This window comes from Gorilla gorilla, chromosome 11 (assembly GCF_029281585.2).
Source record: "Gorilla gorilla gorilla isolate KB3781 chromosome 11, NHGRI_mGorGor1-v2.1_pri, whole genome shotgun sequence".
NCBI classification, from domain to species: domain Eukaryota; kingdom Metazoa; phylum Chordata; class Mammalia; order Primates; family Hominidae; genus Gorilla; species Gorilla gorilla.
Window position 1 is genome coordinate 63,634,903 of NC_073235.2, and position 23,954 is coordinate 63,658,856.

General features: G+C 37.4%; 1 protein-coding gene and 1 long non-coding RNA gene across 3 annotated transcripts in view; one reads left to right on the forward strand and one right to left on the reverse strand.

Annotated features, from left to right (window-relative positions):
• LOC134756648 (uncharacterized) overlaps positions 1-23,954 on the reverse strand; it is a 64,218-nt gene that overhangs the window by 34,167 nt on the left and 6,097 nt on the right. The gene's annotated exons all lie outside the window — the stretch shown is intronic.
• The window catches only part of TANK (TRAF family member associated NFKB activator), a 99,053-nt gene continuing 81,736 nt past the window's right edge, over positions 6,638-23,954 (forward strand). Inside the window, exon 1 of one of the 2 annotated variants that reach the window (XM_063694931.1) lies at positions 6,638-6,804. The gene's annotated coding sequence lies outside the window, so the exon portion shown is untranslated. The remainder of the gene's footprint in view (positions 6,805-23,954) is intronic. The other variant, XM_063694929.1, reaches the window with a different exon arrangement.

Consider the following 23,954-nt stretch of genomic DNA (forward strand, 5'->3'; position numbering starts at 1 on the left):
CTCCTCCACTTCTCAACAAGAGCACCTGTGTTAGTCCGTTTGCGTACTGCATGAACAACTGCCCAAGACTGGGTAATTTATAAAGGAAAGAGGTTTAATTGACTTACGGTTCAGTATGGTTGGGGAGGCCTCATAAAATGTACAGTCATGGTAGAAGGTGAAGGGGAAAACAAAGCGCCTTCTTCGCCAGGGGGCAGGAAGGTGGCGTGCCAAGCGAAGAGGGAAGAGTCCCTTATAAAACCATTAGATCTCGTGAGAACTGACTAGCACGAGAACAGCATGGGGGAAACCCCCACCCACCATGATTCAATTACCTCCACCTGGTCTCTTCCTTGACACGTGGGGATTATGGGGACACAAAGCCAATCATATCAGCACCTCTTCTGCATCACCCTCCTTTTACCTTCCCATCCTCCTGCCATCTTCAATTATGCTATTCTTAACATGCCCATCCCAAGACCAAGGTAGCTATTAAGCAGGAATTGAAGGTGGTATATTCTCAGTTCATTAAGTTCTTCTCAGCCTGGAAGCTTCCACAACTAGGCATAAGAAGAAATCAGCCCGGGCGCAGTGGCTCACGGCTGTAATCCCAGCACTTTGGGAGGCCGAGGCGGGCGGATCATGAGATTAGGAGATTGAGACCACCCTGGCTAACACGGTAAAACCCCGTCTCTACTAAAAATACAAAAAATTAGACGGGCATGGTGGCTGAGGCAGGAGGATCACTTGAACCCGCGAGGTGGAGTTGCAGTAAGCCGAGATCTCGCCATTGCACTTCAGCCTGGTGACAGAGCGAGACTCCATCTAAAAAAAAAAAAAAAGGAAGAAATTGAAAGTGGTAGAGAATGCATCTGAATTTTTTTCCACCTCCGTTAAAATTTCATGTATCAATGAATGAGAGAATCTTCACTAGATAAAGTGCACTGTATTGGGCAATCCCAGATGCTTTAAAAGTTGTTAAGAGGATGGACTTTGGAGACAGACACTTCAGTTTCCACTTACATTTAATAGCTATGTTTACTTGGTCAAGCCACTTTACTTCCTTATGCCTCAGTTTTGAATCTATAAAAGAGTACCTCCTTTATAGGGTATTATAAGGATTAAATAAAGTGATACATGTAACGTACTTAGAACTGTGCCAGGACCATAGCAAATTATATACAGGTATTTGTCATTATTAACCCATCTGAGATTTTAATCTCTTCTACATTCCCAAACAATGGTCATTCATCATATGTTTCCTTTCTCCCGGGGAAGAAGGAACTCATTACCTCTTAAAGTGGCCTATCTCATTTTCTGACTATTGGAACGTTGATCTTCCCGTAACAAGCCAATTTTTTTTCCCTTATAGTTCTGGCTCACTGTCTGAGGCCTTTCTTGGAGCTGCATAAATGAATTTGATATTTGAATACAGTTCTCTCCTTCCCAGTTTCTCTAAGCTAAACATTCTCCATTCCTGCAATCATACACATGTAATATGGATGAGTATTTGATAACTAGTTTGTCTGTGGTCTTAAAGAGTGGTACCCAGAAAGATGGGTCAGAAAGCAGGACTAATGCGTCCCTCATTCTAGAGGGAATTCTAAGGTCCTACTACTTTGGGGATATTTTTAGAATCCCCATATTATCACCTCAAATAAAACTCAAGTCAGTTTTGTGTGACTGCTACTAACTTGCATCTCATCAACCCTTTCCGTGATTATGCAATTCCTTTCTGGTTTTTGTTCATTTGTGGGATGGTGGTAGGGAGGGGAGTAGTAACTGACAATTTCATAATTATTCCTATTGAATTTCATTTTGGCATCAGCCTATTACTTGAGTTTGTCAAGAGCTTTTTAAATTTTTAGTCTATCAATCTTTGTTTTATCACATATTAGTAAGTTTCCTCTTTCTTTTGATAGCCAAAAATACATACCTATCATATAAAGGAGAGGACAAGGTGCTGGGGAATCCAGGGTCCCACTTTTATTCTTGTTCTCAAAAATAATGTGCCTAAGTTGCAGAGAAAAAGAAACACTTATACACTGTTGGTGGGAGTGTAAATTAGTTCATCCATCGTGGAAAGCAGTGTGATGATTCCTCAAAGACCTAAAAACAGAACTACCATTTGACCCAGCAATCCCAACACTAGGTATGTACACAAAGGAATATAAATTGCTCTATCAATAAAGATACATGCACGTGTATGTTCACTGCAGTACTGTTCACATAGTAAAGACATGGAATCAACCTAAATGCCCATGAATGGTAGACTGGATAAAGAAAATGTGGCACATATACACCATGGAATATTATGCAACCATGAAAAAGAACGAGATCATGTATTTGCAGAAACATGGATGGAGCTAGAGGCCGTTATCCTTAGCAAACTAACGCAGAAACAGAAAAGCAAATACCGCATGTTCTCACTTATAAGTGGGAGCTAAATGATAACACGTGGACATATAGAGGGGAACAACACACACTGGAGGGAGAAGATCAGGAAAAATAACTAATGGATACTAGGCTTAATACCTGGGTGAAAAAATAATCTGTTCGACAAGCCTGCATTACACAAGTTTACCCTGAACTTAAAAGTTAAAAAAATTAAAAAGAATATGCTCAAGCTACTTCTTAACTACTTAGTCTGTGTACCTCACAGATTTATTTTTTAAGGCTAGATGCTAAGAACACTCAAATTGTGTCTAACTATCATCAAGACTATATGCTGGGTACAGTCACTTATACCTGTAATCTCAACCTTTTGGGAGGCCAAGGTTGATTGCTTGAGCCCAGAAGTTCAAGACCAGTCTGGGCAGCATGATGAGATCTCAACTCTACAAAGAAATTTAAAAAGAAAATTAGCTGGGAGTGGTGGTGCCCACCTGTAGTCCCAGCTACTCAGGAGGCTGAGGTGGGAGGATTGCTTGAGCCCAGAAGTTCAAGGCTGCAGCGGGCTATGATTGTAACACTGCACTCCAGCCAGGAGCAACAGAGTGAGACCCTGTCTCAAAAAAAAAAAAAAAAAAAAAAAAAAAAAAAAAAGAAAAGAAAAGAAAAGAAAAAAGAAAAAGTAAAGATTATAAATAATCCCCTACAATGTTAAAAAGATAAGATTTTTACAATTATTTTACTAATAAAGCTATGGAAACAAGCAGAAAACCACAAGCTTAGTCTAAAAAAAATCAGAGTGGATTTATTGAGAATACGGAGAAGGGTATAAAATAAATTTTTAACCCTTGATCCTTTCACTTGTTTAATCCGTGGGTATCTAGGCATCTCTTCATGCGTAGCTCGAGCTCTGAGAACTGCCTCTCTGCCCACACAGCCAGTACTTTGTATGCCTCACCACTCTTAACTTTGTCAATGAGCAGAGTTAAACGTTTGCACGTCTATCTCTTGCTTAAGAACATGAGCTCCTCAAGAGCAAAAAAACCATTTTAAGAACTTCTGCACCCAGCATGGAGCCTAACACATGGTAGATAATAAATGTTTATTGAATAAATACAGTTGATCCTTGAACAACATGAGTTTGAATTGTGTGGGTCCACTTACATGTGAATATATTTCAGTAAAAGTTAGACCAAGTGGGCCCACCTCCCCTGCCTCCCCTTTCACCTTCTCCTTCTCTTTGACTCCTCAAACCACTGATACAGCAAGACCTTCTCATCTTCCTCCTTCTCCTCAGCCTACTTAATGTGAAGACAACAAGGATGAAGACCTTCATGATGATCCACTTCCACTTAATGAATAGCAAATATATTTTATCTTCTTTATGATTTTTAAATACATTTTCTTTCCTCTAGTTTATTGTTAGAATATAGTATATAACATATATACAAAATATTCATTAATTGATTTTATATTATAGGTAAGATGTATTAGTAGTTAAGTTTTGGAGGAGTCAAAAGTTATACGAGGGGGATTGATGCAACTGTAACTGACCAAGCATGCTAACTAAATGTCCCTACAGGTATAAGGCCAATCATTAACTTAGGTAACAGCTTAAGTATATGAATTGTAAAGAGTAAGGACATTTTCCCTGCACCACCCCACTCCCTACATCCACTATATCCCTTTCATCCATTCAGTGTGACCAGAAGTTTCATTAAATGGGGATACCTTTAATTCCACAACTCGAACTAAAATGCAAATATCCCCTCTGGAGAAGCAAAACTTTGGCATAAATTTTTGTTGAGTTGCAAATAAGTCATATAGGTTACTCTGCCCAGTGCACAATTTATAGAGGTTGGGGTGGTCGTGGAAAAAGAGCATCTATCATCCCTGCAGGTCTCAATTCCCCTTAGCATCAGCCCTGCTGTGGCCACGGGCCAATAAAATCCTGAAGCATCAGCCCACCAGCAAGTAGAGCCTGGAAAACACGCTGTTTTCACAAATACTGTGCCTAGAGCATGAATCCTGTAGGTGTCCATGTGATCATCTGAACCAAGTTTCTCAATCAAACACCCACCCCATGCAGCCTGGCTACCTAACTAGCTACTTGGCCAGAGTCGCAGGCACCTGGGTCTCCCTCTGAAGGAGGGAGCCTATTTCTAAATCCTAGTTAGCAATTAAGAGACCTGGCTTTCTTGCTCTCCACTTTCACTTAAAAAAAAATTTCCAGGATTCTTCTTAGGGAGGCCTTTCGACCAGACCTGCCCTGAGAATCCTGCTGCCCCCGGGCAGTGATGTCCGCATTCTTTGACTAGTAACTCCCCTCAGCCATTCTTCTCTCCCTGAATAGGAACCTGACTTTTGCCTCCCACCCTCTAACTTGGGCTTGGAGCTGCTCATCCCACTCCTGCCCTGGTCATTATACCCTAACCCTTGCCAATCCTGGCTTAGTACCAGTTTGCTTCCTCCTCTGAAGGAATTTCTGCATTTTTGTCAGCCCTAGTCACTTGATTTATGACTCCGAGAGAAGGAAAAAGGTGGGGAGTAGGGAAATAGGAAAAGGAACTACTAGAGACGACAAAAATTAAAACTTCCATCTGCCTCACATATTTTGCCTAGTCTAGAACTGGTTAGTGGCATAGGTTTTAAATTTCATGTACTCAGAATTTCTTCAAAAAGCTTCTCTAACTGTAACTTCTCTGTCTTGGCTGTAGGACCCTCTCTCAAACAATGCCCCACCAGATTGAGGCCAACATACCCAGGAGTAGCCAGTTCTGCAGGAGCCTGGGTGTCAGCCAAGCTCAAATGCCAAAGTAAATAGAGGAGGGAGGGGGCACAGGATGAAGAGACCAAAGAAAGGGGCATTTCCCAGTCTAGACAGGAGCACTGCTTTTTTTAAAAGCTGTGTTTTTAAAACTCTGCTCATTCAAAACTGTAAATTCTTAAGAAGTAAGTTTTCCTTTCACTAGTGGCTATCTCACTTTTTTGTTGGTTTGTTTTGCTATATTTACAGCACGGGATAGGTTGGTTTTATTTTTCCATTGCACACAATAGCATTTAATATTTAGCATTTCATCAGTAAGATAGTTATAAAACCCATAGTTCCAAAAGAAATGTAATGCTTCATTGTATGTTAGATGAGTACGTAGAAGCCTTTAATCATAAGTTTATTCAGCATTTTAGATACTTTTGAAATTATTTTTTATAGAATAATTTCATCATAAGTAGCAATATCTCAGATTTATTTAACATATAAGAGAGGGCAGTGTTTCAAAGTGGAAAACAAACTAGACTAAGAATCAGAAGTTCTAAATTCTAGACCTTTTAATAACTGTTGAAGTTTAGGTAAAGCCTCATACTTCTCATCTGTAAAATGCAGGAGCTGAAAAAGGAGACTGCTTAATTCAGTTTTTATCCAGCTCAGTAACTTTATATGCCAAGAGTGTAGTGCAGTAAAAAAAAGAAATGCACTTGGATTCAAAAGACTCAGATTTTAATCTAAGCGCTGCTTCTAACTTTACTTGTGACATTGAGCATTTACCTTCTCCTGTTTCCCTCATCTGTAATAAAAAGGAAATGGAACAGATGTTGTCTAAGGACATTTCCAGCTCTAAAATTTTATATCAAAGAAAAATGTCTGTGGTGCACATGCTGTCTTCCGTTTGCATGTAAAATGTGATGTTTTGCTCTAAGCAACCTAAGAGAAATATATGTATTTGTAAAGCATTTCCCGAGTTTGCTGGAACACACTTTTATCCCACGAACAGTGAACCTTAAGTTCTCAAGGCAGAAAAGCTGTCTTAAGAGCCTTGTTTGCTTCACCTGTCTTCTGAGTACCTAAGCTCAGGCTCTGCAATTGAGCTTAAACCTTATTACTACAAAGCTTCTTCCAAGTGACTTCTGTAGGCCATAAAGACAACTATAATCAAATTTGGTTTTTACCTCCTGTTTATAAACATGCTTCTTAGGTCAAAAAGTGACTTCTTAAAGGTTAAAAAGCCACTTATCAAATAAACTGAACTTTTAAATTTTCTTACATAAAATGCTTAATCCAAAAATATTTTTGTGTTTACAATTCCTGGGGTTTTTGTTGTTGTTGTTGTTGTTGTTAAAATGCCTTAACTATTCACATAAAGTATCTTGCTTCAAAAGGAAGTCAGAGCTACAGTCACGAGTGGTTTACAGAATATTTTCTGATAGTCTTTGCTTCATTTCAGTATCGTGCCATGATTGGCTGTTGCTAGCTACAAATAAGGAAGTCTTCAAGTTGGGGGATTTCTCAGTGGAAGTTCCCACTTCAACATAAGGGAGAGCTCTGGACAGTTTGAGCAGCATTGTTAGAGCCTGTGGAAAACACTTTACAACTGTGTAACTGTCTTCATCTTTACAGAGGAATAGTCTACAAAGGAAGACTTGTAACCTGGAGAAGAGGTAATCTAATTTCAATAGTTCCTACTGATTCTTAACCTAGGAAAGTGGCCTGGATGTCTTAAACTGAAGTGTTGCAGATGTGTTACCCTCTTACTCTTGCTATGTGAGTAATTTATGACATGATTCAATACTGCCTTTGTAGTCAACATCATAGTTAGAAATTTGGCCTTTAAAAAATGGCTGGACGTGGTGGGTCATGCCTATAATCCTAGCACTTTGGGAGGCCAAGGTAAGAGGATCACTTGAGCCCAGGAGTTTGAGGCCAGCCTGGGCAACATAGTGAGACCCCATCTCTATTTAATAAATAAATAAATAAATAAATAAATAAATAAATAAATAAATAAATAAATAATGGGGTCCCTAGCCAAGACCAAGGAAAATTTTAAATTTTTTTTAATTTTCTTTCTAAATTTTAAGATAGAATTTATGTCTCTACCTCAATGATTTTTTTAAGTTTATATCTGGAATGAGAGCCTTCTCCAATGAATGATTTTTATAACATAATGTTGACATTATGCTGAAAGATATTTGGCTTAAGTTGTTCATAACTTACTAGGCTGAAAAGTAAATTAAAGTAAAAGTGTATTCATACTTTTTTGGTTATATTTTTAAAAATCGATCCTGGCCTGATCCAGTGTGTCTATACAAACATTAACTCAAGGCTGGGCACGGTGGCTCACTCCTGTAATCCCAGCACTTTGGGAGGCTGAGGCCGGCAGATCACCTGAGATCAGTAGTTGGAGACCAGCCTGGCCAACATGATGAAACCCCATCTCTACTAAAAATACAAAAATTAGCTGGCCATGGTGGCACATGTCTGTAATCCCAGCTACTCAGGAGGCTGAGGCAGGAGAATCGCTTGAACCCAGGAGGCAGAGGTTGCAGTGAGCCAAGACAGCACCATTGCCTAGGCAACAAGAGCAAAACTCCGTCTCAAAAAAATAATAATAATAGTGATTAACTCAAGTTTAGTATTTTTCTCATCTCATAAAAAGCACATGATAGTGAATATTTCATTACACTAAAGTGTTAATCTTATAGACAATGCTGCATCTCCTTGGACCATTTAAACTTACACAGTTATAGTAATCTAGTCTTATTCTATTATCAATTAGCCCTCATATTTTCACAACCAAAAATAAACATTAAATATCATGTAATATTTCATTAAGTTATTTTCTTAAGAATAATCATAGGAAAAATGACAGCTCAAAAAGATTAAAAGTCAAGAATTATTATCACTATTGTTACATTATTATAATAGCTGTCATATTCAAGCTTGTAAGTGGCAGAACCAGGGCTTAAACATAAATTCATATCACCTCTTTATCCAGGGCTTTCTGTTACTACTGCCCTGCATTCTTATAAGATTAAAATAATATTTGAGAGATGTCATATTCCAAAAGATGGAGATTCTTATGATAGAAAAAGGAAGATGACTTGGCCATGTTCACGCAACAACCAAGTCATTTTTAGAAGCTAGGTCTTTCTTCTCACTCACCCACTCCCATCTCTTCACTCCCTCCAGGATACACTTCCACATGCATACAGGTGGGAGCATTAGTGTGCCTCCAAGCAGTTAGCTTCAGAGCCGGAAGATGTGCGGTTGTATACCCAGTCTAACCTGCCTTGAGGTTCTGCCCAGCAGCCAACTGGGGACCTAGAGCAATGTCTAGTTACTTCTTTTAAACACTTATGACATTGAGTCATAGAGATAACTAACTAGATGATTAAAAATAAATAAAGCTCCCCTGAAAAAGTTCTGATTAGAATTTCATGAAACTTATGCACTAATTTTAGGAAAGTGATCATCCTTATAGCATAGAAACTTCCTGCCTGAATATTCTATTAATATGTCTCTAACGTATTAAGGCCTCAGTAGACATAAAAGTTCTTTATTTATCATTAAATGTATTCCAATATATTTTGTTTTGTCTTCTTGTGTGTGTAGTAAAGGTACTTGATAGGGATATTCTTTCCACTATATTTTCTAACTAATTATTGCTGGCTTCTTAATTTCACAATTTTATCTTTCATCTAGCAATTTTATTGATCCCTCATTTTTTCTAAATTACCTTAGGTAATTAATATGTGATGCCTAGACAGAAAAAAATACAATTATGTATTATCCCTTTTTTTCCTCACCACATTGGCCAGAATTTCTGGAACAGTGTTTAATAACAGAGAAGACAGCAGTCAACCTTGTCTTGTTTCTGATCTCAGTGGGAATTTCCCTAGTGGTTAACATTAAGAATGAGGTTGGCTGTTGGTTTGAGATAAGTACATTTATCATAAAAACCAAATAATTGCCAAGTACCTTGTTTACTAGAGGCTTATTTAAATAAAAACAAAATAGAGACTTCATGTTAAACTATACTCAATGTCTTTTTGATATCATTAGAGACAACTGTATGGTTTTTCTACTTCAAACTGTGTAGTGGTCTGCTGTTACACAAGACAGTCATTGCATTTTTAAAAACTCCATGTCATCAAATATTGTGATATGAAAATGATTGCTTTGGTAATAAAGGTAGATTTATAGTTATGAGCTATGATTTATTGTTGCTCCAATTAAAATAATAAATTGGTAGTTCAAAATAAACCAACCAAACCTACACATTTCCTCTTTTTCTCTCCAATCCACACGCTTAGACACCTCTTCTCTATTATTTTGGCTTCATAATTCTGTTCCCAACTCAAACTAACAGAAAAAGAATGAAAACAATGTGACATAAGCCAAGTAACCCTATCCAGGCAGAGCAGCCAAATAAACAAAGCAGCTATTCCTACGCTTTGTGCAAAAAGCCTTCTTCCTATTATGACAGTGCTAGCTGCAGACCGCAATTCAGTTACAACTGTGGTAAGCAAAATGTGTGTCCAAATTGATTAATCTTATATCCAACTTATATTAAGAAAATGTATGCTAAAGAGAAATGTTTGAAATTTGCTAAGAATTTTTAATATTCATATTCAAAACTAGAAGGTTAGTGTGTATTTTTGTTTTTATGTTCATAAGTCTGTAAAAATTAGTCTGTATTTTTATTTTCTAGAACATATCACTGATAGGTTTCAGTTTTAAAATGAGACTAGCTTAATAAAGTAAAATGATAAAAATACCAAAATGTTCCAAGTTCTAAAGAAAATTCAATAGGAGTTATCTGTTCCTTGAAATGTTTAAAGAAGAATCCATAATACTCTTGGGCCTTGGCATCCCCTTTTGAAAATAATTCTTTAAATGCTTACAATGTCTTCCATTGTTATTGATCTATTTGGGGTTTATGCTATTTTTCATGCAGCTTAGTTTACTTGCTTTTGCTTAGAAATTACTCTTTTTAAAAATTTTTCAAATATATTGGCATACATGGTATTCCCTTGAACTTTTTAAAATCATCTCCATAACTATGTGGATAACCCTTTTTCATGATGCATTTTGTCCATTTGTCTTTTCTCTCTTTTTTTTTCTGATTGGATGTCACAGAACTAATTTCTTGGATCTATTCCTTCTATAGTTAGCTCTTTGTAAAATTGTTTTTGCTTTATCTTTGTTAATATTTTCTCAATGCCTTTTTTAGACTATTTTAGTTTTCTAAGTTTGTGAGTTGAATTCTTAGTTCATGTATTGTTATTCTTTCTTCTTTTATAATGAAAATATTTAAGGCTAGGAGTTTTTTAGTACTATTTTAACATCTTACAACTTCTGATACATTGCTTTCACATTTCACTGTCTTAAAGTTTTTAATTGAAGTTTTATTTCCTCTTTGATCAGATTTATTTAGGATAGTAAGGGTTTTTTTTAATGAATAGTCTGTCTTTTTTAAAACCATTTTAGATTTAGAGAAAAATTCAGCGAACACTGCAGAGAATTCACATATTCCACCCTTCCTACCCCCACCACTCACAGCATCCCCTATTATTAACAACTTGCATTAGTATGGCACATTTGTAACAATTTATGAACCAATATGGGTACATTATTATTAACTCAAGTCCATAGTTTATTCGGGTTTTCTTATTTTTTCCCTTTTTAAAACTGAGGTGAAATTCATATAACACAAAACTAATCATTTAAAAATGAACAATTCAGTGGCATTCAGTACACTGACAATGTTGTGTAAGCACCACCTCTATCTAGTTTCAAAACATTTTTACCACCCCAAAAGGAAACAGTGTACTATTAAGCAGTTGTTCTGCATTTCTGACTCCCCTCAGCCCCTGACAACCACAAATCCGCATTCTGTCTCTGGATGCAAATATTCTGAATGTTTCATATAAGTGAAACCAGACAGTGTGACTTTCTTTTTTATTATTATTTTACTTTAAGTTCTGGGATACAAGTGCAGAACGTGTAGGTTTGTTACATAAGTATACGTGTGCCATGGTGGTTTGTTGCACCTATCAACCTGTCATCTAGGTTTTAAGCGCTGCATGCATTAGCTATTTATCCCTCCTTCCTCTTGCCCCTCAACCCTGACTGGCCCCAGTGTATGTTGTTCCCCTCCCTGTGTCCATGTGTTCTCATTGTTCAACTCACGCTTATGAGTTAGAACATGTGATGTTTGGTTTTCTGTTCCTGTGTTAGTTTGCTCAGGATGATGGCTTCCAGCTTCATCCATGACACTGCAAAGGACATTATCTCATTCTTTTTTATGGCTGCATAGTATTCCAGGTGTATAAGTGCACATTTTCTTTATCCTGTCTATCACTGATGGGCATTTGGATTGGTTCCATGTCTTTGCTATTGTAAATAGTGCTGCACGAAACATATGTGTGCATGTGTCTTTATAGTATAATGATGTATATTCCTTTGGGTATATACCCATTAATAGGATTGCTGGGTCAAATGGTATTTCTGGTTCTATATCCTTGAGGAATTGCCACACTGTCTTCCACAATAGTTGAACTAATTTACATTTCCACCAACAGTGTAAAAGCATTCCTATTTCTCCAAAGCCTCGTCAGCATCTATTGCTTCTTGTTTGTAATAATCACCTTTCTGACTGGCATGAGATGGTATCTCATTGCGGGTTTGATTTGCATTTCTCTAATGATCAATGATGTTGAGCTTTTTTCCATGTTTGTTGGCTGCATAAATGTCTTCTTTTGAGAAGTGTCTATTCATATCCTGTGCCCACTCTTTGATGGGGTTTTTTTTTCTTTTAAATTTGTTTAAGTTCCTTGTAGATTCTGGATATTAGACCTTTTTCAGATGGGTAGATTGCAAAAATTTTCTCCCATTCTGTAGGTTGATGCTCACTCTAATGATAATTTCTTTTGCTGTGCAGAAACTCTAGTTTAATTAGATCTGATTTGTCAATTTTGGCTTTTGTTGCATTGCTTTTGGCATTTTCGTCATGAAGTCTTTGCCCATGCCTATGTCCTGAATGGTCTTACCTAGGTTTTCTTCCAAGGATTTTATGGTTTTAGGTCTTATGTTTAAGTCTTTAATCCATCTTGAGTTAATTTTTGTATAAGGTGTAAGGAAGGGGTCCAGTTTCAGTTTTCTGAATATGGCTAGCCACTTTTCCCGACACCATTTATTAAATGGGGAATCCTTTCCCCATTGCTTGTTTTTGTCCCATTTGTCAAAGATCAGATGGTTGTAGATGTGTGGTGTTATTTCTGAGGTCTCTGTTCTGCTCCATTGGTCTATATGTCTGTTTTGGTACCAGTACCATGCTCTTTTGGTTACTGTAGCCTTATAGTATATTTTGAAGTCAGGTAGCATGATGCCTCCAGCTTTGTTCTTTTTGCTTAGGATTGTCTTGGCTATATGGACTCTTTTGGGGTTTCCATATGAAATATAAAGTGTTTTTTTCTAATTCTGTGAAAAATGTCAGTGGTAGTTTGATGGAAATAGCATTGAGTCTATAAATTACTTTAGGCGATATGGCCATCTTCATGATGTTGATTCTTCCTATCCATGAGCATGGAATGTTTTTCCATTTGTTTGTATCCTCTCTTATTTCCTTGAGCAGTAGTTTATAGTTCTCTGAAGAGGTCCTTCACATCCCTAGTTAACTGTATTCCTAGGTATTTTATTCTCTTTGTAGCAATTGTGAATGAGACTTCATTCATGCTTTGGCTCTATGCTTGTCTATTATTGGTGTATAGGAATGCTTGTGATTTTTGCACACTGATTTTGTATCCTGAGACTTTGCTGAAGTTGCTTATTAGCTTAAGGAGGTTTGGGGCTGAGATTATGGGGTTTTCTAAATATAGACTCATATCATCTGCAAACAGAGACAATTGACTTCTTCTCTTCCTATCTGAATACGCTTTATTTCTTTCTCTTGCCTGATTGCCCTGGCCAGAACTTCCAATACTATGTTGAATAGGAATGGTGAGAGAGGGCATCCTTGTCTTGTGATGGTTTTCAAAGGAAATGCTTACAGCTTTTGCCCATTTAGTATGATATTAGCTGTCATAAATAGCTCTTTTTATTTTGAGATATGTTCCATCAATGCCTAGTTTATTGAGAGATTTTAACATGAAGGGATGTTGAATTTTATTGAAGGCCTATTCTGCTTCTATTGAGATAACCATGTGGTTTTTGTCATTGGTTCTGTTTATGTGACGGATTACGTTTATTGATTTGTGTATGTTGAACCAACCTTGCGTCCCAGGGATGAAGCCGACTTGATCTTGGTGGATAAGCTTTTTGATGTGCTTTTGGATAAGGTTTGCCAGTACTTTATTGAGGATTTTTGCATTGATGTTCATCAGAGATATTGGCCTGAAGTTTCTTTTTTTGTTGTGTCTCTGCCAGGTTTTGGTATCAGGATGATGCTGGCCTCATAAAATGAGTTAGGGAGGAGTCCCTCCTTTTCAATTGTTTGAATAGTTTCAGAAGGAATGGTACAAGCTCCTCTTTGTACCTCTGGTAGAATTCATCCATGAATCCATCTGGTCCTGGGCTTTTGTTGGTTGGTAGGGTATTAATTACTGCCCCAATTTCAGAACTTGTTATTGGTCTATTCAAGTATCACTTCTTTCTGGTTTAGTCTTGGGAGGGTGTATGTGTCCAGGAATTTAACCATTTCTTCTAGATTTTCTAGCTTATTTGCATAGAGGTGTTTATAGTATTTGCTGATAGTAGTTTGTATTTCTGTGAGGTCAGAGGTGATATTCCCTTTATCATTTTTATTGTGTCTATTTGAGTCTTCTCTCATTTCTTTTTTATTAGTCTAGGTAGCCATCTATTTTGTAAACTTTTTCAAAAAAACAGCTCCTGGATTCATTGAATTTTTGAAGGGTTTTTTGGTGTCTCTATCTCCTTCAGTTCTGTTCTGAACTTAGTTATTTCTTGTCTTCTGCTAGGTTTTGGATTTGTTTGCTCTTGCTTCTCTAGCTCTTTTAATTGTGATGTTAGGTTGTCAATTTCAGTTCTAGCTTTCTGATGTGGGCATTTAGTGCTATAAACTTCCCTCTTAACACTGCTTTAGCTGTGTCCCAGAGATTCTGGTACATCATCTGATTTTCATTGGTTTCAAAGAACTTCTTGATTTCTGCCTTAATTTCATTATTTACCTAGGACTCATTCAGGAGCACATTGTTCAATTTCCATGTAGTTGTGTCATTTTGAGTGAGTTTCTTAATCCTGATTTCTAATTTGATTGCACTCTGGTCTGACAGACTGTTATAATTTCAGTTCTTTTGCATTTGCTGAGGAGTGTTTTACTTCCAATTATGTGGTCTATTTTAGAGTAAGTGCCATGTGGTACTAAGAAGAATGTATATTCTGTTGATTTGGGGTGGACAGTTTTGTAGATTTCTATTAGGTCCACTTGATCCAGAGCTGAGTTCAAATCCTGAATATCCTTGTTAATTTTCTGTCTCGTTGATCTGTCTAATATTGACAGTAGGGTGTTAAAGTCTCCCACTATTATTGTGTGGGAGTCTAAGTCACTTTGTAGGTCTCTAAGAACTTGCTTTATGAATCTGGGTGCTCCTGTATTGGGTGCATATATATTTAGGATGGCTAGCTCTTCTTGTTGCATTGATCCCTTTACCATTATGTAATGCTCTTCTTTGTCTTTTTTGATCTTTGTTGGTTTAATGTCTGTTTTGTTAGAGAGTAGGAGACTAGGACTGCAACCCCTGCTTTTTTTTTTTTTTTTTTTTTTTTTTTGCTTTCCATTTGCTTGGTAAATGTTCCTCCATCCCTTTATTTTGAGCCTATGTGTGTCTTTGCATGTGAGATAGGTCTCCCAAATACAGCACACTGATGAGTCTTGACTCTTTATCCAATTTGCCAGTCTGTGTCTTTTAGTTGGGGCATTTAGCCCATTTACATTTAAGGTTAATAATGTTATATGTGAATTTGATCCTGTCATCATGATGCTATCTGGTTATTTTGCACACTAGTTGATGCAGTTTTTTCATAGTGTCATTGGTCTTTGTTGATGTTGATATTTTGGTGTGTTTTTGCAGTGGCTGGTACCAGTTTTTCCTTTCCATAGTTAGTGCTTCCTTCAGGAACTCTTGCAAGACAGGCCAGGTAGTAATGAAATCCCTCAGCATTTAGTTGTCTGGAAAGGATTTTATTTCTCCTTCTCTTACGTAGTTTGGCTGGATATGAAATTTTGGGTTGAAAATTCTTTTCTTTAAAATATTGGCCCCACTCTCTTCTGGCTTGTAGAGTTTCTGCTGAGAGGTCCACTGTTACTCTGATGGGCTTCCCTTTGTAGTTTACCTGGCCTTACTCCCCAGCTGCCCTTAACATTTTTTCCTTCATTTCAACCTTGGAGAATCTGATGATTATGTGTCTTGGGGTTGATCTTCTAGTGGAGTATCTTAGTGGTGTTCTCTGTATTTCCTGAATTTGAATGTTGGCCTGTCTTGCTAGGTTGGGGAAGTTCTCCTGGATAATATCCTGAAGTGTGTTTTCCAACTTGGTTCCATTCTCCCTGTCTTTTTCAGGTACTCCAATCAATCGTAGGTTAGGTCTTTTTACATAGTCCCATATTTCTCAGAGGTGTTGTTCATTCCTTTTCATTCTTTGTTCTCTAATCTTGTCTTCATGCCTGATTTCAGCAAGGTGATCTTCAAACTCTGATATACTTTATTCTGCTTGGTCAATTCGGCTATTGATACTTGTGTATGCTTCACAAAGTTCTCGTGCTGTGTTTTTCAGCTCCATCAGGTAATTTGTGTTCCTCTCTAAACTGGTTATTCTATTTAGTAGCTCCTATAGCCTCTTATCAAGCTTCTTAGCTTCTTTGCATTGGGTTAGAACATGCTCCTTTAGCTCAGTGGAGTTTATTACCCACCTTCTGAAGCCTACTTCTGTCAATTTGTCCATCTCATCCTCCGTCCAGTTCTGCGTCCTTGCTGGAAAGGCATTGTGATCATTTGGAGGAGAAGAGACACTCTGACCTTTTGGGTTTTCAGAGTTTTTTTGTTCTTTCTCATCTTCACAAGTTTGTCTAGTTTTGATCTTTGAGGTTGCTGACCCTTGGATGGGGTTTTTGTGGGGAATTTTTTTGTTGATGCTGTTGTTGTTGCTGTCTGTTTGTTTGTTTTTCTTTCAAAGGTCAGGTCCCTCTTCTGTAGGACTGCTGAGGTTTGCTAGGGATGCACTACAGGCCTTATTCATCTGGTGTTTGCTCTTGCACCTGGAGACATCACTCAAGGAGGCTGGAGAACAGAAAAGATGGATGCCTGCTCCTTCCTCTGGGATCTCTGACCTTGAGGGGTATCAACCAGATGGCAGTAGGAATGCTCCTATATAGGGTGTCTGACAACCCCTGTTGGAGGGTCTCACCCAGTTGGGTGGCATGGGGAGCAAGACTTGTTTAATGAAACACTTTGACTATCCCTTGGTGGAGGGGGTGTGCTTTGCTGGGGGGAACCCACTCATCTGGGCTGCCTAGATTCCTCAGAACTAGCAGAAGGAAAGACTAAGTCTCCTGGTCCATAGAGACCGCAGCACCCCTCCCCCTAGGGGCTCAGCCCCAGGGGGATCAGAGTTCTGTCCCTGAGTCCCTGGCTGGAGTCCCTCCTTGTTGGAGTTCCTGCAGGGAGGCCCCGCCCAATAAGGAGGGATGAGTCAGGGTCAGGCTTGAAGAGGGTCTGGCCGCAGTTTGCCACAGCTGGTGTGTTGGGGTGGGGGTGTGGGAGTTACTGCTTGGGACCAAGCCATCCAGCCTCCCTGGCTCCAGCAGGGAAAAAGCGCAGCCTGGAGCTACAGAGATGGCTGTCGCCCTTCCCCCACCCTGGGAACTTAGTGTGTTAGGTGGCTATCAGTCCCAGTGTTGGCTACCATCTCTCCCCCAAGGAGCTCAAACAGCTTGGACAGCAGAGAGCTGCAGCTGTGGTGCTGACTGCCCCTGCCCCTGGGAACTTAGCAGGCTTAAGCAGATTCTAGCTGAGTGGCTGTTGAGAATCAGTGCAACTCCGTGCTTGGGAGGCTAGGCCCTGGTGGTGTGGGCTCACTAGTGGGATCTTCTGACCTGTGGGTTGCACAGTTCCATGAAAAAAGCATGGTTTCCCAGGCTGGGTAGCACACTCACTCACTGCCTCCCTTGGCTGTGGGCTGGGGGCTTCCCTGCCCCATGTGGCTCTCAGGTGGGCCACCGCACCATAATGGTCTTCCTTCCTCTCCGAGGGTCACGCCAGCTGCCTGGTCAGTTCTGATGACAGAACCTGGATACCTCCGTTGCCAGTGAAGGATTTGCACGCTGTTATAGTTCTTTTTGATGGGAGCCTCCAATCGCTGCTCCTTCTAGTCGGCCATCATGGCCTCACCTGTGACTTTCTTAAACTGTCTTTTTTTACTTAGCACAATGGTTTTGAGTTTCATCCATGTTGTAGCATGTATCAGTACTTCATTTCTTTTTGTGGCTGAATAATATTCTATTATATGTATATACCGCTAATTATTTATCCATTCGTCTGTTGATGGATAGGGTATTTGGTCTGTCTTCACTTTTGGACTATTGTAAATCATGCTGTTATGAACATGTATTTACATGTATTTGTTTCAGTACCTGTTTTCAGTTCTTTTGGGTATATACCTATCAGTGGAATTCTGGGGTCATTTGGTAATTCTATGTTTAGCATTTTAAGGAACTGGCAAATTATTTTCCACAGTGGTTGAACTATTTTACACTCCAACCAGCAATATATAAGGCTTCCAATTTTTCCACATCCTCCTCCACACTTGTTATTTTCTATTTGGGTTCTTATTACAGCCATCCTAGTGAATGTGAAGTGGTAATTCATTGTAGTCCTGATTTTCATTTCCCTGAAGACTAATAATGTCAAGCATTTTTTCATGTGTTTGTTGACCATGTGTAGATCCTCTTTAGATAAATGTCTATTCAAGTCAGTTACCCACGTTTTAATTGGATTGTTTGTCTTTTTGTTGTTGAGTCATAAGAGTTTTTTATATATTCTAGATTCTAGCCCCTTATCAGATATGTGATTTGCAAATATTTTCTCCTTTTCTATAGACTGTCTTTTCAGTGTCTTGACATCTTTCAATGTTTAAAGTTTTAAAAAATTATTAGGTCAAATTGGTTTGTTTTCTTGTTTGTTATTTTGGTATCATATCTAAAATCCATTGCCAAATCCAATGTCATGATGACTTACCCACTTGTGTTTGTCTAAGTGTGCTATTATGGTTTTATCTCTTATATTTAGGTAATTGATCGATTGGGAGTTAATTTTTGTATGTGGTGTGAGGTAGGGGTCCACCTTCTTTCTTTTGCATGTGGTTATCACTTGTCCCAGCATCATTTGTTGAAGAGACTACTTTTTCTCCATTAAACGGTCTTGGCACACTTATAAGGGTTTATTTTTGTACTCTCAGTTCTATTCCTTTGGTCCATATGTGTATCTTTATGCTAGTGCCATGCTGTTTTGATTACTGTAGCTTTGTAGTCAGTGTTGAAATTGGGAAGCGTGAGTCTTCCAACTTTGTTTTTCCTTTGCAATATTCTTCTGGCTACACTTGCAATTTAATATGAATTTCAGAATCAGCTTTTCGATTTCTGCAAAAAAAAATAGGCTATTGAAATTTCAATAGCAATTGCATTGAATCTGGAGATCAATTTGTGGAGTACTGCCATCTTAATAATATTAAGTCTTCCAATCCATGGACATAGGATGTCTTTCTACTTACTTAGGTCTTCTATAATTTCTTTCAGAAATGTTTTGTAGTTTTCAGTCTATAACTATTTTACCTCTTTGGTTAAGTTTATTCCTAGGCATTTTTTTTTTTGGATGCCACTGTAAATAGAATTTTCTTAATTTCCTTTTAAGAGGGTTCATTGGCAATGTATAGAAAAAACTGATTTTTGAGTGTTTATATCATACCCTGTAACTTTGCTAAATTCATTTATTAGCTCTAATAGCTTTCTTGTGAATACTTTGGGAGTTTTCATATATAGGATAATATCATCTATGGATAGAAATAGTTTTACCTCTTCCTTTCCAATTTGGATGGCTTTTATTTCTTTTTCTTGTCTAATTGCACTTGCTACTATTTCCTGGACAGTGTTAAATAGCAGTGGTGAAAGAAAGTGTCCTTGTCTTGTTCCTAATCCTAGGAAGAAAGCTTTTAGTATTTCACCATTTGATATGTTGTTACCTGAGGGTTTTTCATAAATGCTCTTTATTATGTTAAGGAAGTTCCCTTCTAATCCTAGTTTTCTGAGGAATCATGGAAGGGTGTTGGTTTTTTTCAAATGCCTTTTTGCGTCAGTGGAGATAATCATGTGGGGTTTTTTTTCCATTTTTCTATGATGTGGTGCATTGCCCGGAGTGATTTTCTTATGTTGAACCACCCTTGCGTTACAGGGATAAATCACACTTGATCATGATGTATAATACACTTAATAGGCTGTTGGATTTAGTTTGCTAGTATTTTGTGGAGAATTTTTGCATCTATATTCACAAGGAATATTGGTTTTTAGCTTTCTTTTTTATCACGTCTCTGTCTGGCTTCGGTATAATGTCAAGGCTAGCCCCACAGAACGAGTTAGTAAGCATCCTTTCCACCCATTTTCTTTTCTAGCAGTTTGAAAATTTGGTGTTATTTAAGTGCATGGTAGAATTCACCAGCGAAGCCATCTGGTCCTGATGGCTTCTTTGTGGGGAGATTTTTGGTTACTGATTCAATCTCTGTATTATTATCAGTCTGTTCAGATTTCCTATTTCCTTTTTACTTAGACTTAGTAGTCTGTGTGTTTTTAGGAATTTGTACAGTTCATCTAGGTTATCTAATTGGTTGATCTACAACTGTTCCATAACATAATATTTATAATACTTTGTATTTCTATTTGGTTGGTGGTAATGTCCTCACTTTCATTTTTGATTTTAGTTATTTATTTCTTCTTCCTCTTTTTCTTATCAATTTAAAGTTTTGTCAATTTTCTTGATCTTTTCCAAGAACCAACTTCTAGTTTCATTGATTCTCTCAACTGTGTTTCTATTCTCTATTTCATTTATCTCTTTTCTAATCTTTATTAGTTTCATCCTTGCTAGCTTTCAATTTAGTTTGCTCTTCCTTTTCCAGTTCCTTGAGGTATAAAGTTAGATTATTGATTTCAAATCTTCTTCTTCTTTTTTTTTTTTTTTTTTTTTTGAGATGGAGTCTTACTCTGTCTGCCAGGCTGGTGCAATCTTGGCTCACTGCAATCTCTGCCTGCCAGGTTCAAGCGATTCTCCTGCCTCAGTCTCCCAAATAGCCAGGGTTACAGGCACACGCATACCACCACACCGAGCTAATTTTTGTATTTTTAGTAGAGCCGAGGTTTCACCATGTTGGCCAGGCTGGTCTCAAACTCCTGACCTCAAGTGATCTGCTTGTCTCAACCTCCCAAAGTCCTGGGATTACAGGCGTGAGCCAGCATGCCCAACTCTCAGATCTTTTTTAATATGAACATTTACTGCTATTAATTTTCCTCTGAGCACTGTTTTTACTGCATCCCATATATTTTGATACATTGTAATTTTGTTTTTATTCTTCTCCAAGTAAATCTAATTTTCATATGATTTATCCTTGTGACTCATTGGTTGTTTAAGAATGTGTTGCTTAATTTGCACATTTTTGTAAATTTTTTAGTTTTCCTTGTATTAACTTCTAGTTTCATTCCATTTTGGTTGGAGAAGATACTTTGTATGATTTCAATCTTTTTAAATATATTAAGACTTTTTGTGGCCTAACATTTGATCTATCCTGGGGAAGATTCCATATCCACTTGAGAAGAATGTATATTCAGCTTTTCTGGGGTGGAATGCTCTACATGTCTGCTAGGTCTAGTTGGTTTATACTATTTTTCAAGTTGTCTATTTTCTTTTGGATCTTCTGTTTTTCTATTTATTATTAAAAGTGACATAATGTAGTCTCCAGTGACTATTGTAGTACTGTCTATTTCTCCCTTCAAGTCTGCCAATGTCTCATTCATATATTTTTGGGCCCTGTTATTTGATGGATATACGTGTATAATTGCTATATCTTCTTGATGAATTATCTTTTTGTCAATACATAATATCCTTCTTTGTCTCCTGTAACAGTTTTTTACTAAAAGTCTATTTCTCTAATATTAGTTTAGCCACGCCATCTCTCTTTTGGTTACTGTTTGCATGAAAATCTTCTTCTATAATTTCACTTTAATCTATTGGTCTTTGCATCTAAACTAAGTCCTTTGCAGATAACATATGATTTGATCATTTGATCATGTTGTATTATCCATTCTGCCAAGCTCTGCCTCTTGATTGAAGAGGTTAATCCATCTACATTTAAAGTAATTATTGATAAGGAAGGTCTTACTGCTGCCATTTTGCTATTTGATTTCTGTATGTTCTATACCATTTTTCTATTTCTCACTTCTTCCAATACTGTCTTATTTTGTATTTTAGCTTATTCTTAGTGGTATACCATTTTATTCCCTTCTCATTTTCTTTTGTGATTTTTAAAAAATATTTTCTTAGTCATTACCATGTGAATTACAATTAACAACCTAAATTTAAAACAACCTAATTTTAACTGATACCAACTTAGTTTCAGTAACATACAAACACTCTGCTACTAAGCAGCTTAATCACCCCTTATGTGTTGTTGTCACAAATTATATCTTTATAAGTTGTGTGCCAGATTGATAATTATTTTTAAGGATTTGTCTTTTAAATCATATAGGAAATAAAAAGAGGAGTTACAAACCAAAATACAATTATCCTAGCTTTAATATATTTACCTATGTAGTTGTCTTTACTGAAGTTCTTTATTTCTTTGTATGGCCTCAAATTATCTCCTAGTAGTCAGCCTGAGGTACTCCCTTTATCATTTCTTTAGGGTAAGTCTACTAACACCAAGCTCCTTCTGCTTTCATTTATCTCAAAATGTCTTAATTTCTTCTTTATTTTTGAAGGATACTCTTGCCATTTATAGAATTGTTGGTTTACACTTTTTTCTAGCACTTTATATATGTCATTCTACTATTTTCTGGCCTTCATAGTTTCAAAGCAAAATTGGCTGTTAATCTTATTGATGATCCCTTGCACATAATGTGTCACTTCTTTCTTGCTGCTTTCAATATTCTCTCTTTGTCCTCAGTTCAAAAATTGCCTCAAAAATTGAGAGTATCTGTACAATGAAATAATATATGAACAGGACCTGGCCTACAGAAGGAACTCAATAAATACTGGGTAATATAAATGATTCCTGTTATTTAGTGGGTGATTCTACATGCATTTGATTTTTAATTTAAATAATTAGCCATAATTATAACTTAAAATGTCTAAAAATTCACACTGAGAAGGTCTAGATATTGGACTTACTAGAAATAGACTTTCAGTCAATTGTCTTAAATATGCCCAAAGAGCTAAAGGATAATTTGATTATAATGCCTCAGTGTGGATTTTTTTGAGTTCATTCTACTTAGAGTTCATTGAGCAACTTGAATAAGCTGGTTCAGACTTTTAGCAAATTGGGAAGTTTTCAGCCATTATTTCTTGAAATATTTTTTCTGCTTCATTTCTCTCATTTCTCCTTCAAGACTCCCACAATGCATAGAAGGTAAGCTTGATGTTAACTATCTTATCACATTCTCTGACTCTTTCTTCTGCTTGCTGAAATCTGCTATTGAACCCCTATAATTAATTTTCCATTTGTTATTGTGCCATTCAGCTCCAGAATTACTATTTGGTTCTGTTTTATAATTTATATCATGTTTTTATATTCTCCTTTTGTTCATATTTCTTTTAGTTCTTTGTCCATGGTTTTCTTTAGTTCTTCGGGCATATTTAAGGCAACTGATTGAAAGTCTTTTTCTATTAAGTCCAATATAGAGGCCTTCTCAGTATGAACTTTTAAAGACATTTTAAGTGATAATTATGACTTTTTATTTAAATTAAAAATCAGGCTGGGTGTGATCCCAATTCACACCTGTAATCCCAGCACTTTGGGAAGCAGAGGCAGATGGATCTCTTGAGCTCAGGAGTTTAATACCAGCCTGGGCAACATGGTGAAACCCTGTCTCCACAAAAAATACAAAAATTAGCCAGGCATGATGGTGCATGTCTGTAGTCCCAGCTACTCAGGAGCATAAGGTGGTAGAATCACATGAGCCCAGGAAGTCAAGGCTGCAATGAGCCAAGATCCTGCCCTGCACTCCAGCCTGGGTGACAACAGTGAGACCCTGTCTCAAAAAAAAAAAATCAACTGCATGTAGAACCACCTACTAAGTTACAGGAATTTTCTATATTACCCAATATTTACTGCAGTCCTCCTGTAGGCCAGGTCTTGTTCATACATTATTTTGTTGGACAAGTACACTCGACCTTTGACAGGAAAAGAAACTGAGGCACAGGATTAGTAAAGTCATATGATTAGTAAATGGCAATACCAACATATGAACGAGGCAACTTTAACACAGAACTCTCACTTACAGTCATCATGCTTTAGCTTCTCTCAGCTGTAGTTTGCCTTCGTGGGGGCAATGATAACCTAGGACCCTGCCTAGTGAGTATAAGTTTCTCTGACATCAGTCATAATGGCCATCCTAAGCTTAAAAACATTCAAATATGTATCTTGAAATTTCAAGCATAATGCATGTCATAAAGAGGAAAGGACAGGGTAAAATAGGAGCCCACAGCTGAGCCCACAGTCTTAACCTAGAAAGGAAATCAAGTGTGGCCTAGCTTAG